This window comes from Canis lupus, chromosome 7, assembly GCF_011100685.1.
Source record: "Canis lupus familiaris isolate Mischka breed German Shepherd chromosome 7, alternate assembly UU_Cfam_GSD_1.0, whole genome shotgun sequence".
Lineage (NCBI taxonomy): Eukaryota > Metazoa > Chordata > Mammalia > Carnivora > Canidae > Canis > Canis lupus.
The window spans coordinates 25,130,201-25,146,043 of record NC_049228.1 but is presented as its reverse complement, the minus strand read 5'-3'; the positions used below and the strand labels follow the sequence as shown (position 1 = coordinate 25,146,043).

At 38.7% G+C, this 15,843-nt stretch overlaps 1 protein-coding gene across 5 annotated transcripts in view; it reads right to left on the bottom strand.

The window, feature by feature from the left end:
• The window catches only part of RC3H1 (ring finger and CCCH-type domains 1), a 79,363-nt gene extending 63,729 nt beyond the window's left edge, over positions 1-15,634 (bottom strand). For 4 of the 5 annotated variants that reach the window (XM_038542463.1, XM_038542466.1, XM_038542467.1 and 1 more), the window contains exon 1: positions 15,493-15,634. The gene's annotated coding sequence lies outside the window, so the exon portion shown is untranslated. Of the gene's footprint in view, positions 1-15,215; positions 15,285-15,492 lie in introns of those variants that run through there. The other variant, XM_038542464.1, reaches the window with a different exon arrangement.
• Between the last annotated feature and the right edge of the window lie 209 nt (positions 15,635-15,843).

Below are 15,843 nucleotides of genomic sequence, written 5' to 3'. Positions count from 1 at the left end.
GTTTGGAACAGGTAAAAATTGTAAAAGAAGATATTTTGCTGATTCCCAAGTAGTTAGCTACTGTTAGAGAATTCACTAATTTGTTGCTACTATGTCAGAATTAAACACAAAACACTTCCTTCAATATACATAATGATGACCTTTTGGAGATTAAATTCATGCTCAGTTTTGTGCAGTATATTTATGGGTGTTTCAGACAGCAAGGAATAAAGGCTGAGGTAAGTCTAACTGCTCTAGATTGCACAATAAATGGATTATGTACTAATATTATTACATTCTTTGGTAAAAACAGGGAGCTCTGCTTTTTCATCTTAAGGAATTAAGATCAGTTTGCCCACTATTCCAATCCTGAACCTTTTTTTCTCATTTCCCTTTAAGCCTTAATATATGAATTCCCGTATGAAGAGTCTTACTTGATCACTTTATTTTAAACGGATCATATATTCTTTCCATCTCTACTTCTCTGAGGACCCATATTTATTCACTCAAAAAATACTAAGTAGGCATACCTACTGTATGCCAGACAGTGCCCTAGGATGTGAATTTGCAGCCCTTAAACAACGACACTGCTCTCACAGACCACAGTCTCTCTCATCTGGATCATAGTAGTAACCCTTTAACCAATCTGCCTCTACATTATTCTCGTCTTCCTCTATCCTCCTCACAGCTACTGGTCATTCACCTATGTTTTGCTTCCACAACAAACAACTCAACTAAAACCATGGACAATAGACTCAAACATTTCACAAAAGGGGATATCCAAATGGCCAACAGGCATACCATATGCCAATTGAAGTTACAGACTATCATTACAAGGGGTACCTGGGTGGTTCAGTTGGTTAAGCATCTGCCTTTGGCTAGGTCATGATCCTGGGGCTGTGGGATTAAGCCCTGCATTGGACTCTCTGCTCAGTGGTGAAACTGCTTCTCCCTCTCCCTCTTTCCCTGCTCCTGCTCTCTCTTTCTCCCAAATAAATAAATGAAAAAAACTTAAAAGGATTATCATTATACATGAGGGGAATTTAAGTTAAAAAATGACAGATACAACCTCCATATACACCAGAAGAGCTAATTTTTTTTAGACATGTATTTAATTTTTAGAGAGAGTGAGGATGAATGGGAGGGGCAGAAGGAGAAGGAGAATCTCAAGCCGACTCCGCACTGAGCACAGAGCCTGACACAGAACCTGATCTCACAATCCTGAGATCACGACCTGAGCTGAAACCAAGAGTCAGATCCCTAACCAACTGCACTACCCAGGTGTCCTGGGCTAAAATTTTTAAAACAATACTAAAGAAGTTAGAAGCTCATACAATGCTGACAGCAGTGTAAGTTGGCCACCGTTTTGGAAAACTGGCAGCATCTCCTTAGGCCAAACAAAAGTCTACCAATGAGGGACACCGGGGTGACTCAACAGTTGAGCATCTGCCTTTGGCTCAGGGCGCGATCCTGTGCTCTTGGGATCGAGTCCGTATCAGGCTCCCCATGGGGAGCCTGCTTCTCCCCCTCTGCCCTTCTCTCTCTCTCTCATGAATAAATAAAATCTTAAAAAAAAAAAAGTCTACCAATGACCCAAAAAATTCCAATCCTGGGTATTTTTACAAGAGAGAAGACTAATTATGTCCATCAAAAGACATATACAAGAACGTTCATAGTGGCTTTATTCATAAAAAGCTCAAAACAAACTGGAAACAACCCAAATAACCAGCAATAGAATGGATAAATTGTAATAAATTCACACAATGGAATACTATATAGCAATAATAAAAGATTGATATGTTACATATAAGGTGAATGTATTTCACAGATAATTATAATAAACAGAGCCAGATACAAAATAGCACCTACTGAAAGATTTAATTTATAGAGGAAGGAAAAAGAATACATGATGCATGACTTCATTTAAAAAGAGGCAAAGTATCCATGGTGCTAGAAGTCAGAATAACTGTTAGGAAAGGTGGGTGACAGTAGGGAGGGTATTGTCTGGGAAAAAGAAGAAAGAATTCTTAAGTGCTCTTAGAGACCCTGTATATCTTGGTCTAGGTAATGATCTGGTATATTACAAGTGTATATATTTAAAAAGTCATCAAGATAGACCCCTAAAGACACGCTTAATTCCATATATATTATACCTCAATTTAAAAAACAAGTAACATCAACAACAATTTCTTTGATGGTGCCTGAAGAAGATCAAGTAGTTGACATGCCATAAAAATCTTTAGGATGTGGCCCCCACTTACCCCTCCAATCTGACTTTTCATCACTATCTGCCTCATATTTTATTCTTTACCAACAGACATATCAAATTTCCCTGCACACAATATATTCTTTTTCACTCTAGGTCTTGTTTGGTTCAAGTAGTCCCCTAAATCTAGAATGTTAAACCTCTACTCATCCTAAAGTCCCACTTAGTTCAGGAAGTTCTTTCAAGAAATCCTTTTTAGCCCAGCATATATTAGGTATTCCTCTCATGTTTCTGAGAAATATGAAATACCTTCATGTAATGAGAAAGTCCGTATTATTGTATGTTGCATTGCATATATTTGCTCAATAATTGTTCAATGACTGAAAAAAATTACTTCTCTGCCTGACAGTAACAAGTCTCATTTTTCTAAAGATAGTCAACTTGGGACAATTCACATAAAAGATAAAGCTGAATGGCAATGGGATTAAGACAGCAGGATGTATCACCACACAATAAATTTTTTAATTAATGTAGAAGTGTCTCCAAAATTAAATATATCTTTAAAAATATGTATAAGCTAGGAAAACTAAAAGTGAAGTGGTAAATTAAAAATATAAGAATAAATAAGCTAATCAGAAAAGAGTACATATTGTATGATTCCACTTATACAATATTATATTCTAGAGCATGTGGATGGCTCAGTTGGTTAAGTGTCCGACTCTTGATCTCAGTGTCATGAGTCCAAGCCCTATGCTGGGCTCCATGCTGGGTATGGAGCCTACTGAAATGAAATTTAATTGTATTCCAAATAAAAACATGAAAAGATATTCTACATCAAAAGCCATGAGGAAAATGCAAATTAAAACGTGATACCACTACACACCCAACAGAATGGCCAAAATCTGTAACTCCAACAACACCAAATGGTAGCAAAGATATAGACAGGACAGGGATGCCTGGGTGGCTCAGCAGTTAAGTGTCTGCTTTCCACTCAGGGTGTGGTCCTGGAGTCCCAGGATCGAGTCCCACATCAGGCTCCCAGCATGCAGCCTGCTTCTCCCTATGTCTCTGTCTCTCTCTGTGTCTCTCGTGAATAAATAAATAAGATCTTAAAAAAAAAAAAGATATAGAACAGGACAATGGGACAGCCACTTTAAACAATTTGTTGGTGTCTTACAAACTAAATGTACTCTTACCATACAGTCATTCACCTTGCTATTTACCCAGAGGAGTTTAATATTTTGACTACACAGAAACCTGTAAATGGATGTTTACAGCAGCTTTATTCATAACTACCAAAACTTGGAAGCTATCAACCAGATGTCCTTCAGTAGGTGAACGTAAAAATAAACTGTGGTACATCTAGACAATGGAATATTATTCGGCATTAAAAAGAAATGAGCTATCAAGCTACAAAAAACATGGACGAAACTTAAATGCATTGCTAAAAGAAAGAAGCCATCTGAAAAGGCTACTTACTGTGTGATTCCAACTACAGGACATTCTGGAAAAGGCAAAACTAAGGAGACAATAAAGATCATTGGTTGCTAAGAGTTGGGGTGAGGAGGGATCAGTAAGCAGAACACAGGATTTTTTTGGGTAATGAAAATACTCTGGGGGATCCCCGGATGGCTCAGCAGTTTAGTGTCTGCCTTTGGCCTAGGGCGCGATCCTGGAGTCCCAGGATTGAGTCCCACATCAGGCTTCCAGCATGGAGCCTGCTTCTCCCTCCTCCTGTGTCTCTGCCTCTCTCTCTCTCTCTCTCTCTCTCATGAATAAATAAATAAAAATTAAAAAAAAATACTCTGTATGATACTATAACCATGAATACTTGTCATCATACATTTGCCAAACCCACAGAATGTGCCAACTAAGAATGAACCCTATGTGAACTATGTACTTTATATCTCAATATAGATTCATCAATCTTTTTTTGTGTGTGTGATAAATATACCACTCTGGTGGTGGATGCTGATAATGTGCATGTTTGACAGCAGGAAGTATATGGGAAACTTAAGTACCTTCTTCTCAATTATGCTGTGAATCTAAAACTGCTCTACAAAAAGTCTTAAAGAGTTAAAAAAATTAACAATTGAACCTGAAATCTTTCCCAAATATGGAGAATCTATTGACCGGATTTTACTCCCTACTTCTTTCCCCTCCACCCCCCTTACCATTTTGTCATTATGCACCTAAGAGACTGTTGAGTTTTATCTCGACACAGAGTACAAGGAATTAACTAACATATGTTAATCATTAGGAAACTAGGTGCTATTACTTCAATATTCAATGATGCTTTCATAAGAACATGATCTACTCTGGCCTTTGTGATATTCTAAATTGCTCCTAAATGCACTTAGAGATTATCTATTCTAAGGATTTTATTTCACAAAACCATCTCTAAAAAAAAAAAAAAGCAACAGAAAGAAAATAAATTGGCCTTCTCTGCCCTTATTAACAGGTTTTCATCAACTGCAGACCTACAGACCTATCATATTAAAATTACATTTCTGAAAAAATTGATTCAGTTAATGAGTCAATCCACAGAACCTATAACTCAATTTTTCTAAATATATGGAGAGCCTTACATTTCAGTCTCTGATAAATTTAAAGAAAAGTAAATTCAAGCAAAGAACGTTCAATAAAAACAGTTCAAAAGCTTCTTTCAATGGGGTAATTAATGTAAAATTTGACATATAAAACATGGGTTTTAAAAGACTAATTATTGGGAAAGCATTTCAAAACAAAGCTTAAAATCCAAGGTGCAGGGATCCCTGGGTGGCGCAGCGGTTTGGCACCTGCCTTTGGCCCAGGGCACGATCCTGGATACCCGAGATCGACCCCACGTCAGGCTCCCGGGGCATGGAGCCTGCACCCTCTGCCTGTGTCTCTGCCTCTCTCTCTCTCTCTCTCTGTGACTATCATAAATTAATTAAAAAAAAATCCAAAGTGCATGTTTTTTGTTTTTTTTTTTTTGTTTTTTTTAAATACAGCACTTAAATATGGAAGACTACCACTCTTTAACAGCATGTCACCACAAAAACAGAATTTTGAGCCAGCAATGACCAGTATACAGGGAAGGTAAAATCAGAACCAAACACAATAAAGCAAAAGAGACTGACATAAGGCTCTCCACTTTTCAAGCTCTGGAAACTTTAACAAGGAAGATAAAAGTTCATGTGATAACCAATTTGGATTTTACAGATTAAAATGTAGTTTGAATAGAATCCAAGTGTAAATCCAACTGCCAAAAGAGAATTCTGGATACCAATAATGTTCAGTTCACCTCTATTCACCCTTACCAGCTAATTCATAATAGTCTTGGAAATTAATTTTTATTATCTAAAATGACTCATACTCAAAAATATTTTTTAATATTTTCCCATCATAACTGAATTATATAGAAAGAAAGCAGCTAAATGGGATAATTTTATTCCGTTAAAATTCTTTTTTTTATTCCGTTAAAATTCTAATAAAGAATAATATCACTATTAAATTTATAGTTTTTATCTATAAGTATTAATATTGGGCAATTAGATTCTAATCTCACTACTGCCATTTATTCTGAGATCTGTATATCCTTGATGAATATTCGAAAAAGTTAGAGAAAAGAAAAAGTGACTCCAGATTCTAGGAACACAGAAAAGTGGAGTAAAAGATGATACTTTGATAGGAAACTGAGGAAACCATTAATGGACAATATTTATTTGGAAAGGCTGTTTCTTGCAGGGAATAAATTTTATTATGTGAAGTTCAGGGCTGCCAGCCACAAAGCATTGAAAATGTAGACTTGAGGACAAGCTGAGATCATGTAAAGAGGTAAGTTTTCTGTGAGAGTGAACAGAACCAGAGAACTGGACCTTGGGAGGATAGTTTACATCAGCACTCTTCAATAAAACTTCCAGAGATGTTGAAAATGTTCGTCTTCAGTTTCCAGTATGGTAACCACGAGCCACATGTGGTTATTGAGCCACTGAAACGTAGCTGGTGCAACTGAGGAACTAAATTTTAGGTTTTATTTGATTTTAATTAAAACTTAAGTTTAGGGCAGCCCCGGTGGCGCAGTGGTTTAGCGCCGCCTGCAACCCAGGGCATGATCCTGGAGACCCTGGATCGAGTCCCACATCAGGCTCTCTGCGTGGAGCCTGCTTCTCCCTCTGCCTGTGTCTCTGCCTCTCTCTCTCTCTCTCTCTCTGTGTGTCTCTCATGAATAAATAAATAAAATATTAAAAAAAAAACAAAACTTAAGTTTATCCATAAAATAGAATATTTAGTAGTTAAAAAAAAATGAGCTACCAAGCCACAAAAAGACACAGAAAAAACTTAAATGTTACATTGCTAAGTGAAAGAAAACAATCTCATTCATAAAATTATATAGCACAAAGTGTGAATCTTCATATAAACTATGGAATTTAATAACAATTTATCAACATTGGCTCATCAATTATAATAAGTGCACTACACTAATACAAGATGCTCATAGAGGTAACTGAAAGGAAGGTGTATATGGAAACTCTGCACCTTCAAGACAATTTTCTGTAAACCTAAAACTGCTCTAAAAAAATCAAGTCTATTAAAAATTTTACATTTAAGTAGCCATTTGTAGCTAGCAACTAGTACTGAATAGCACAGATCCATATTAATGAAAGACTGATGTGGACAGAAAATGAGAATGGTATCTCATTCCTAACCACTACTTCAAAAGTACATATATAGGGCACCTGGCTGGCTCAGTCAGTAGAACATGTGATTCTTGATCTCAGAGTTGTGAGTTCAAGCCCCATGCTGAATGCAGAGACTACTTAAAAATAAAACCTAAAAAAAAAAAAAAAAAAAAAAAAAAGTACACATACATTTTGTCCTAAACTACGCAGTTTATATGTAGCTTGAGTAGCAAAACTATTTCAAATATTCTAGATGAGTATCTTTCTAAAACGATTTTTGTTAAACAATTTAAGGAGGAAAATAACATTTATTGAATGAGTACTAGGTATCCGGTACTATACTAAAGATGTATATTATCTCGGGATCCCTGGGTGGCGCAGCGGTTTAGTGCCTGCCTTTGGCCCAGGGCGTGATCCTGGAGACAGGGGATCGAATCCCACGTCCGGCTCCCGGTGCATGGGGCCTGCTTCTCCCTCTGCCTGTGTCTCTGCCTCTCTCTCTCTCTGTGACTATCATAAATAAATAAAAATTAAAAAAAAAAAAGATGTATATTATCTCAAACTTCAAAACAAAGTTTTGTTTTTTTTTTTGTTTTTTTTTTTAAGATTTGATTTATTTTAGAGAGAGTAGAAGCACACATGCAAGCAGGGGGGAGGAGGAGAGAAAGAGAAAATCTCAAGGAGGGTCCACACCCAGCACAGAGCCTGAGGTAAGGAGGGCTCAGTCTCACAACCCTGATATCATGACCTGAGCAGATAATCGAATAAGTTGCTTATCTGAATTGACTGAGCCACCCAAGTGCCCCCAAAACAAATCTTTAAAGGAAGGTATTACCATTTGTTTTTAGAAATGAAGAATCATAAAACTTAAGTGATAAAAGATGGGAACCTAGGTATTTCTGACTCCAAAGCTTATGTCAATATTTTTAGGACTCCCAAAATTCTGAACATAATTAAATTTTCCCACAATGAATTTATCATCAGGAATAGGTTATACAGCACAATACAATAATCAATTAATGACAGAGTCTAATGAGGTGTTGTACCTGTGTTAAATGGCCCCAAGCTAATGTGTTTTTTTTTCCGTCACGCCCCCCCTTGCTGTCCCTTTTACCTACAGTGCCTCTACTCCCACAGCTAATTTGCACCTTTTAATCTGCTATGGGATTAAAGAACAGATAATCAAATTTATTAAAATTATGTACAAACCAAGAGAGCTCCTAAATCAGTGCCTTAGTGCAGATGATGAGGTCATTAATCTTGTAACAATTAAGTCTTTTTGTATACTTCCTATTCTAAACTGGGACCTGGAAAGATGGAACTACTATTCTATAATAAAGCTAAGAATACAATCATCCTATTTCATTCAGAAATCTTCCACTAAACCATATTTTTTAGCATAGATCTCTAAACATCACCTCATTTAAAGATGTTATTTTAATGATTAAATGTATTTTTTTTAAGATTTTATCTGACAGAGAATGCATGAATGGGTGTGAGAGCACAGGGTGGGCATAGGGCCGCAGGGACAGGGGGAGGGAGAAAAATTCTGAAACAGACATCACACTGGGCATGGAGCCCCACTCTGTCTCAATCTCAGGACTGCAAGATGGTGACCTGAGCCAAAACCAAGAGTCCGGTGGCTTAGCGGTTTAGTGCCGCCTTCAGTCCAGGGCGTGATACTGGAGACCAGGAATCAAGTCCCATGTAGGGCTCCCTGCATGGAGCCTGCCCCTCCCCAATAAATAAATAAAATCTTTAAAAACAAAACAAAACAGGGGCATCCCGGGTGGCTCAGCAGTTTAGCACCGCCTTTAGCCCAGGGCCTGATCCTGTAGACCCGGGATGGAGTCCCACATCGGGCTCCCTACATGGAGCCTGCTTCTCCCTCTGCCTGTCTCTCTCTATCTCATGAATAAATAAATAAATAAAATCTTTAAAAAAACAAAACAAAACAAGAGTCCAATGATTAACCAACTAAAGCATTCCAATGATTAAATTTATTAATTTAGTATACTTAGCTTTCCAATGTTGCTATAAAAATTAATGAGGCATATATAAAAACAAAGAAATATTTACAAAGAATTAATACTGTTCTGAAAAAATCACTATAAAGGAAACCACTAATTTTTAAATATTCGTTTTTGCTTTTTTTTTCTTCTTAAGATTTTATTCATTTATTCATGAAAGGCACAGAGAGAGAGAGAGAGAGAGAGAGAGAGAGGGCAAAGACACAGGCAGAGGGAGAAGCAGGCCCCACGCATGGAGCCCGACACGGGACTTGATCTTGGGTCTCCAGGATAAGACTCTGGGCTGAAGGTGGGCGCTAAACCACTGAGCCACCCAGGCGTCCCGATTTTTAAATATTCTTAAGTAATTCTTTCTCATCACTTTTTAAGTTGTTCTTTTAACTAAATAAATTTACCGTTAAAAAGGGGATATCAATAAGGTGACTTTTCATATGCCCTTCTGGTTCCAAGATTAGGGCCAGAGGGGTATCAAGGTCACCAAGAATAATATGGATCAGGTCTGATGGAGAACTCTGACATTTGGAAACAACTAAGAAAATATGAATACTTAAAATCATGTTTAAAGGAGGGGGAAGGAGATTAATATCAAAATTTAAAATATTCTTCTCCACCTTGATCTTCTGCAACTATTACAAATCTTTACTAATAACACGAAACCTATTTTGCACTTCTCACCATAAATTTTAAGATCTCAATTTAATTCCCGGGGTGGGGGGGGGGGGAAGCTGGTTACCATTTTGAATTTAAGATAAAGATACAAGAGTATTTCCGAAGCCCAAAATCTAAACTTCAAATTTAGCAATTCTAAATTTACAAAGTCTGGGGCACCTGCTGGGTCAGTCAGAAGAGCATGCGACTCTTGATTCTGGGTGTAGAGATTACTAAAAAGAAAAAAAAAATTTTTTAAAGGGGTGTGCCGGGCTTACATGGATGGGTAGAGTGTGCAACTCTTGATCTTGGGGTTGTGAGTAGAGATTACTTACTTACTTAAGTCCAAGTATATTATTCCAGAAAGAAAAAAAGCCTAATAGTCTGTACATTATTCCAGAAAGAAAAAAAGCCTAATAGTCTTCTCTCTCAATTCATGAACTAAACCAATCAAAAAAGCCAGAAATCAACTGCTTCAGTAATAGTGTCCATGTTTTGGTGGGAGTCACCTGGAGAGCCAAAACCTAGGGGTTTTTTGTTTTGTTTTAAAGACTTATTTATTTATTCATGAGCAACACAGAGAGAGAGAGGCAGAGACATATGCAGAGGAAGAAGCAGGCTCCTCGAAGGGAGCCTGATGTGGGACTCGATCCCAGATTCTGGGATCACGCCCTGAGCCAAAAGTAGACACTCTCAACTGCTGAGCCTCCTAGGCGTCCCTAAAACCTAGGTTTTTAAGACTTATTCAACATGGGATTAAAAGCAGAGTCAGGCAAATTATAATTCTACATATCCTAAAAGATTATCAGAATAAAATAATTATAAAGTTAGATACATAAAGATCAAAGAGTTTCAACCTAAAAATCTTCTTCCAATATAATGTCAGGTAAAGACCTTGTCTGTTAACATTTCAAGTTTCTTCTACACATTAAGAAAAAAAAAAAGGAGGGGTAAGAGAAAAATCAAAAGGCAAATAAATTATAGAGAACAAACTAACAAATATTAGTGCTCATATTTGCATAGAACATTATAATTTAGTTAATTCTCATAACCCAATACGGAAATACAAATGAGTCTGAGAGTTTGAGTAGAACTCCTTTGGAATGATCAAAATTAAAACTGCAAATTGCTGTGACTTTCAACTTTTCTTCCATAAAGAGTCCCTGGCAGCCTGCCTACTGTACTCAAGAGAAGCATGCAAAGAATGAGGTGGTTTTTGATTCCTAACAATCATATCCCAAAGTTTTTTCTGCAATTTCAATTATACATAGTACTGCTCCTTAATCTTGATTCAATAGAATTTTATGTTAAATCCACAGAGACAAAGTAGAATGCTGGTTGCTAAGGACCAAGGGGAGGGAGAAATGGGGAGTAACTGTCTAATGGGTACAGAGTTTCCTTTGGGGGTGATAAAAGGGTTTTGGAGTTAAACAGTGGTAGTTGCACAATATTGTGAATATACTGCTACTAAACTGCTTACTTTAAAATAACTAGTTTTATGTTCAATGAACTGAACCTTAATTTAAAAATTATGTTAAGATATATATATAATATATATGTACATATATGTATATAATGATCCCCTTAGAACTCTTCTTCAAAAACATTGCTACCATGTTCAAATGCTATTTAGATCTTGGAGATTTTTAGATGCATTACAAGTTAAATTATTACCATATATGCATAGTAATAATCAGAGAGTTAAGTACTGACATCAATGCTAAAATGCTTTAACATCAAAATATTGCTAACATATGACATACATTTGCTAATAATCTCAAAGAAAAATATAAATGAGGGCAGCCCCAGTGGCTCAGAGGTTTAGCGCCACCTTCAGCCCAGGGTGTGATCCTGGAGACCCAGGATTGAGTTCCATGTCGGGCTCCCGTCATGGAGCCTGCTTCTGCCTCTGCCTGTGTCTCTCTCTGCCTCTTCCTCTCGTCTTCTCTCTCACTCTCTCTCTCTGTGTGTCTCCCATGAATAAATAAATAAAATCTTAAAAAAAAATAAAAATATAAATGAACCTTAAAATATTTATTCCTCCTTGGCAGGTCACAATTTCAGTCAGCTAACCCGTGCTTAAAAGGTCAACGCAAATTTTTTTATTAGAATTCTTTTCCCAAACCTCAACCAATTAAGAAAATACTGTGAACTAATAAGAAGTGTCTAATATTACATAAAGAGTAAACAAGAATATTATGTAAGAAGTGAACAGGCACAAATCTGACCAATAATGGATATAAATAATTGTGCTGAAGTTAACAGTCTTGGGGATATAGGGTGACATTATTTAGGATTAGTAAACCAGTCACTTGAAAATATATAGAATCTACTTAAACTCTGAAATAAAAAAAAATCTTCTGTATAATGCCAGACAAAATTAATCTTATGCCATAACAATCTCCAAGGCTAGTCCTGGTCCAAATCCTAGTCCTAGACTCCAGGACTAAACAAGAGAAGGAGATCTTCAAGAGCATCCTACAGAATCAGCTAATTGTGAAATCTACTGTGACTGTTATGACACAGACTGATGTGGGAATTTAAATCCATTTGAATCTAATGCCAAAGAATACCTGAACTCCTGAGTGCTGACAGGGCCAAAGCTAAACCAGGTCAGTATACCCTGCCAAAGAACATCTTGCTCCGAGGTATCCACCAAACAAGGATCATTTATCAGTGTATTCTTCACTTTGTTGAGTACCAACCATTCTCAAGATATATCCAAAAGTAGACTGATTAGACGCCCCCCTAAAATTCCATTTTGAATCCCTAAGATCTAGACATAAAAAATGCTGCAGAATTCTAAATGATCTGTGGCTTTAAAAAATTATAAATGAAGAATTTCAAATGTTAGCTGACCCAGCTTGAATATCCCTGATTGTTACTAAAATCATTTTTAAATTACCATGAAATAGTTCAAAGGCACAATTTAGTAACTGTTTACATAGCAAATTAAAGCCATGAAACCATTATAGTAATGCCATAAATCTCTCCTATGTAAATAGATGAGTTACTAGATCAACAGCATTTAAATTTGCTAAAAACAAAAATATGCGTTTCATTTGTAATTCACATGAATAAATACTTTCTCAAACTTATAAGTGATTATTTGGCAGGGTATAAATAATGTTAATAGAAAGGTATTAGGGCTAAAAGCAAGTACAGTATTACAAAGCATAGTTCCTGGTCAAAAAAAGGAAATCTGTCAACATAGGAGAGGCTTCAAAACTAAACATTGAGACACATGGTGGCAGTAGTAAAGCATCTAATTTATGCCACAAGACCTGGGTTTGAGGAAGCTCTGTAACCTATTAATTATGTGGCCTTTTTGCTAGTTACATAGCTTCTCTTAGCCTCATATTCTTCATATATAAAATGAGAATAATAACACCAATATTACAGCAAAAATAGGAGAATTTAAATGGGAATATTTTTACTCATTCAACAGAGATGCTTTAAAAAACTCATTTTTATGTACAAAAAATCCTTTCAAATTTCTTCAAATTAATCAAATATATAGTAACTTTTAATATTACCAAGAAAATTCAAATCTAATTTCTTCTCAAATCTAATTCTTAAGCTATTCTTAAGGTTCCAAACCTTAGAGAAATTCTTAAATAGTACTTGAAAAACTGAAATTATCGGATTAAACATTGAAAAAATATGACAATGCGGGGATCATATCTTAAAATAGTTTTGACAACTATTAAAACTAGAACTCTCTAAAAAAATTTTCAAAATTAAACATAAATAGGGACCCAGACCCTACCCATAAATTGTTGAGCCAACATCCAAACACAAAACCTCAACATTTAAAAATCTTTTGTTTTCAGGAAAATGATATTAAGAGGCAAATTGGTCCTTCACACAAGATTTTTTTTTTTTTTTTAATAACCAAGCACACTAACCACTTACAATTTAAGAATTTGTACGGTCTAATAGGTTTAGGGTCATAGATAAATATAAGGTCATTACAAGATAGACTCTACTTGCATTTTGTGCTGACCCAACAAAATCCAGCATAAAAAAGGAATTATGGATTCCAGTACTTAAAAAAAAAAAAAAAAAAAAGTATTCTTTCTGAGACTTATTAGCTGGAACCATGTGAAAGTTGTTCTTTCCCCATCACTTTAAAGTCTAAAAACATCCACATTATTTACACTAGGCATAAAATGAGTTATGCATATTTTTCCACTATAATTCTAAACAACAAGATAGTGCAACCTCCATGTTTATTTGGCTGTTAGTATATTTACAGTCAATTCTCTTGAAAGAATTAAGGACTAGTGCCACTCATTAAATTTCACATACACTAAAAATGCTTCGAATTATAACACAGACAATTCTAAGTAGAAATTTACCCTAAAACTGGATGGAAGACATTAACTGGCATCTTTTCTGCACAGGTCAATTTTCCTTTCAAGAACACGAATGGAGGGACCAAGTAACTGAATGTTAAACAGTAGAAAGCAATCTTCCCGGTTGCATCCAAACAAGTTTAATATAAATATCTGCAAACCTACATATAAACTGGAATGGAAGTAACTGGAATCATTCCCCCCGCCCCCGCCCCAACAGTGGAGATGGGACGAGGTAGATGCCACAAAAAACAACAACAACAACAACAACAACAAAAAACAAACAAACAAAAAAACACCTAAATTTAGGTGTTGTCGCAATTAACTGTTGAAGTTACAGGCATCACTGCCGGGTGTAATTGTTATTTGCCTCTCCAAAAGCCTAAACATTCAAAAGAGAACAGTTGTTTCCAGTTTTTGAAAGTTACAAAGAAGTTTTGAAATCCTACTAACATCTGCTTTAGAAACCAAATATCAAACCCAAAGCAACGGTTAGTCTTAGAATAAAAGACTGAAAGGCAAAATCAAAACAGGAGACAGAGCACAAGAAGTTCTAGCCTGGAGATGAGGAAACCACTTCTCTCCTGAAGAAATGCTTCGTTAGGTCCATTCTGGGCTCATGTTGTTAGTTATTTCTTATGAGGCACATTAACAGTGCAAAAACGGTGCGTTTGAAGCAAAGTCCTATTCAGACACTACGATTTGTCTTCGCCTCGCCAGTTAGTGGCTTTGTTTCCAGTTTCGTGGACTATTCTGGGATGTCAAGAGTTATATTATTACTGGTCCAAAAGAGCCCTTGTTTCCCTCTCCCCCGGGACGTGGGCATAACTTAGGTTTAGAGAGAACCGGAGCGAAGGGACGTTTTAAGAACATCCCTCAGCCCTCCACCCCTCCCCACCCCTCCCTTATCGATAATCACGTTTTACCTTGTAAGGCTTTTTTTTTTTTTTTTTTTTTGGCTGTTGCACTCAAAATGTTTCTTAAGACACCCGCATACACAGTTTCCCCATCGCCATCAGCAAGAGAGAAGACCACCTGGCTCCATCTCCAGAAGCTTCAGGGAGCTCGAGAGCCCCGTGAAACCCGCTTGGCCGAGGAAGGAGAGCGCTTAAGGGGTTAGGGAAGGGGGCAGCCGCGAGGTGCAGGGACGCGGAGGCGGTGCCCGTCTACAGCCGCCTTCACCTCCCCACCCCCACGGGCCGGGGGTCCAAAAAGCATTTCCTGCGCACACCCTGCACCCCGCCCGAGGCCCTAGGAGAAAGCGCCGGGCCGGGCACCTGGGGCCCCCTCCCCTCGCCCAGGGCGGCGTCCGCAGCTCCCCACGGCCTACCCGCTCCTGCAGGCCCTCCCGGCCGCGCTCCAAGGCCTCGGGCCTCGGGACGCCGGCCGCGGACAAGCCCCTCCGCCGCCGGCCGGGCTGAGGCCCCGGGGGGGCGGGGGAAGCGCGGGGGGCCGGGCGCTGCCGCCGAGGGGCGGAGGGCGGGCGAGGACGGCCCCTTCCCCGCCGCGGCCGCCTATTGTTCCCGACGGAGGCCGGGCCGCGACTGCCGCACTCCCCGGGCCCGGGCCGCCGCCGCCGCCGCCGCCGCCGCCTGCTGCTCGCTCACCGCGCTGGTCCGAGCAGCAGCTCCTCTCAGCTCCGAGTCCCCGCGGCCGTCGCCACCGCCGCGGCAGCCGCCGCCGCCGCCGCCGCCACCGTCGACTCTGACTCTGTCCCAGGCCGCCGGGCCACGGCCGCCGCCGCCACCGCCAGCGTCGCCTCCGGCCTCCCACCTGCTGCTGCTGAGGCTGCTCCTGCAGCAGGGGCCATCTTGTTGGTCGGCCTCCTCTTCCTCCACCTCCTCCTCCTCCTCCTCCTCCTCCGCCCCGTCGCTCGTTGTCCTCGTCCCCTTCCTCTTCCTCGGGCTCCGGCCCGCCCCGGAGACTGGGGCGGGGACGAGGGCGAGGCTCCTCCCCGG